Source organism: Sprattus sprattus (genome assembly GCF_963457725.1).
Source record: "Sprattus sprattus genome assembly, chromosome: 8".
NCBI lineage: Eukaryota > Metazoa > Chordata > Actinopteri > Clupeiformes > Clupeidae > Sprattus > Sprattus sprattus.
Window position 1 is genome coordinate 1,207,826 of NC_137927.1, and position 3,522 is coordinate 1,211,347.

A 3,522-nucleotide genomic window follows, 5' to 3' on the forward strand; every position below is an offset into this window, starting at 1 on the left:
GGCAACATGTAATACCAACTCTTCCTTGATTCTGCCACAAGTTTTCCCTTCTCCGTCTTGAATTCTCAATCCTTTAAAAGAAGAAATGGGAAGAGATAGCTGATGATGCTCCTGCGCTCTATTTGAAGCCACCTATCTCAGATCAAAGCAGGGATGAGGATTTGACACAAGTGCAGTCATATCCCACTGACGTCAGATGGGCTGTCCAGCATGATCAGGGCTTGGTGCTGAGGGATTAGATATTTCAGTGTTTTCAGATGGTAAATGGTTTCAATGGTAAATTCAATGGAGGAAGATGGTGTCCTTATGGTATGGTTCATACAACTACTAAAGACTTAAGTGTCAAGATTCCCCCTGTAATTGCTAAACGAATGCAAATGTGAAACATATGTCAGTGTTCCATACATTTTTAATTGATTTACGCTGTCTCAAAGCTAATACACATTTTTTGAAAGATTCCCTTTCATTCATCTACAATGTTTATCTTAGCTGGTTAGCAGCAATATGGCTGAACTAGGATTCGGAGAAAAATGTAATTCCTGATCAAAATTAATGCATTTGACTGCATTATTTGATTAAGGAAAAAGAAGTACAATTCAAATCCCTATTCAAGTTTGATCAAATCCTAAAACACAAAAAAATTGTGTTTTCATTGCATTCACATCTATCTGGAAGAGGAGTGACACCTTTCTCACAGAGGGTCAGTGTGGCTGCAGATATCAGATCCAACAAAACTGAGATGAATTGACCATGCTGTTGCCTGGTTGCCACTAATCCTGTTGTCAGAGAGAAGTTATTAAAAAGACTAACACATCTTTGATATATATAGTATAATATATATTTGTAATATATCTTTCATCTGTCTAATATGCACTCATTTACTGCACTATATTTTCAACAAATATGTGACTCATCCTTGTATAATGTATATGATGTTAATGTTTAATAGTGTGCTAGTATATGTTCATTATTGGGTTGTTTGTTAGTTCCATATAAGTTGATAAGAGAAACAAAAATACTATACCAAAGACACTATATATAAAAGTTTGCAAAAGAACCATTTGTATTTCCACAAAAATAGCCACACATATTATTTTTCCAACAATGCTTCCAACGATAATTCAAATGGATAAAAAGAAAATGATCAGTTAAATATGATTTTGAAAGACTGAAATGTATAATGGAAGAATTTAAGTTAGAATTATTTTAATTCTGGTTGAATGTTATTGACAAGTACAAGCTATGTTTATGTACTCTCATAAATTGTCCAGTCTTTTTCTCCTAAAGTAGAAGAAAGTGAGAATAGGGCTGCTTGTTCTGAAAGTCTTCCCTCATCCAGCAGTTTAGCAAAGAAACCTATGTTGAAGCATTTGGGCTAGAATAGTTCTAAGGTAAATATGTTAATGTTACATGACAATGCCTGTTACCATCTACAGTGTCTCAGGGAGGATGTGAATGGTCATTTTCTGTCACATGATCTATTCAAAATGACCCCTACATTTTGTATGCAAATGGTGGCAAACACATCCAGTTCAGAAATCTGTTTATGGAACATGTAATGGAGTGCCCAGTAATACACACCCCTATCTTTTATATATCCCTCTTTTCTGCACTGATGGATGAACGTTTTCAAGAGAGCATGCACGAAGAGCGAGAGGTTTTCCAAATGGATTATTTCTCTCAGATCAGAGCTGGTGCAGAGTGCACAGCTTAGCACGCTTTTATCTTTATTACCGGCACAACCTCACCCATCCCCTGCCTTGACCAACCCCCTTCCAGCACTGGAATGTCTAGGTTAGCATAGCGTACTTCAGAACATACCACATGCCATATCATTTCTACTTAGGCAAATTATTACTATATTGTTCAATGATGATATTAGAGGAAATAGCCAAAAATGATTTTGACCATGCACCAATATATATGTCACTTTTAGACTGTTCTAGCATCCTATGTTTTTTGTGTAATCTAGTGATGGAAACTAAAAAAGAAGCCCCATGATCACCTCTTGCTCCTCTGCATTAAATTTCACTTTAGAAAACGAGTTTTTAAAACCAGTAAATCCCCATAACTAAAATCATCTCTTATCTGTGTAATACTTTAATGGTGCAGCTGCAGAGTCTAATGCTCTAAATGTCGTAGCAGCCTCCTCCATTACACTAATCTGGGGACACGGTTATACACAAACCATTAAGCCTCCATTTCATTTCTAAGAATAAAGAGAATGAGAGCGTGGAGTGTGGGACAGCTCTGCTGGATACAGCACAGGACAGCTTCCACTCGTCCGCCTGCATGACTGAGCAATGTCCACCGTAACTGGAGATACTGGTGTGGTGCCGATCGGGGATTCTCTAAAAGTCTGGTCTGTGTGTGTGGGCAGGCATGCAAATTGACCTAATGAGTCAAACTCTGCAACATAATAATAACATAACTACATGTGCATTCCCATCCAAATCACATGAGATTTATCAGCAGCAGCAGAGGACTGCTGACCCTGTCTTTACAAAATACACTGAGGAGCAGAGGTCCATGGATGAACACAGACATCTCTATTGTCATCATTACACAGACATACTGATAGTCACTCAACGCCAGTCAGCATCCTCCTTTGCCAGACATCTCTATTCATCATTACACTGACATACTGAGCACAGACATCTCTATTGTCATCATTTCACTGACATACTGATAGTCACTCAACGCCAGTCAGCATCCTCCTTTGCCAGACATCTCTATTCATCATTACACTGACATACTGAACACAGACATCTCTATTGTCATCATTTCACTGACATACTGATAGTCACTCAACGCCAGTCAGCATCCTCTGCAGGGAAAAGTGCACAGTATCGCACAAATACATTCTCTGTAGCCTATATCAAAAGCTCAACTTACAGTATATACATTAAACATTATTATGAAGATTCTTCTAGGTGTACTCTTTCATATTTAACACAAAGGCCTGACGATTGAGAGTGTAAAACAGCAGGTGGAAAAAAGGTCCTTCTTAAAAAAGAAACACTTCAGAAAAAGATGTGTCAAAGACACACCTAAGCTGAAGTGAAGTCAATTAGTGAAAGGTTTGGTTAAATCTGACCAATAGTATTGTTGAACATCATTTTAAATAGGATGCGTCAAATGAGATGAGAATGACACCAGAAGTTTTTCCGGTTCTGGTCGGTGTTTGTCAAGAGCGCCTCTCCAAGAAATAAAACGATATCCTTGTTCAGGAGGTACATGAGTGTGTTCCATGTCGGCCACTTGAGCCCTTCGAGCCCCAACTTTCAGGGGTTAGGGGGCCACACTGACAAAATCAGCAGAATGCAGGGCACTGAAAATGCCCGTATCATACCCTGAATTCGGTCGATTTATCTAGGGTTATTTGATGGTCACTACTCTCCCTTAAACGGCTACGTACGGAAGAGGAGGAGCCAAAGCTAGCTTTTCATTTTACACCGAAAACAATGGCGGACGAGATGAACGAGGTGGCTACAGTGGAGGCGGTGGCAGAAACACGTAATT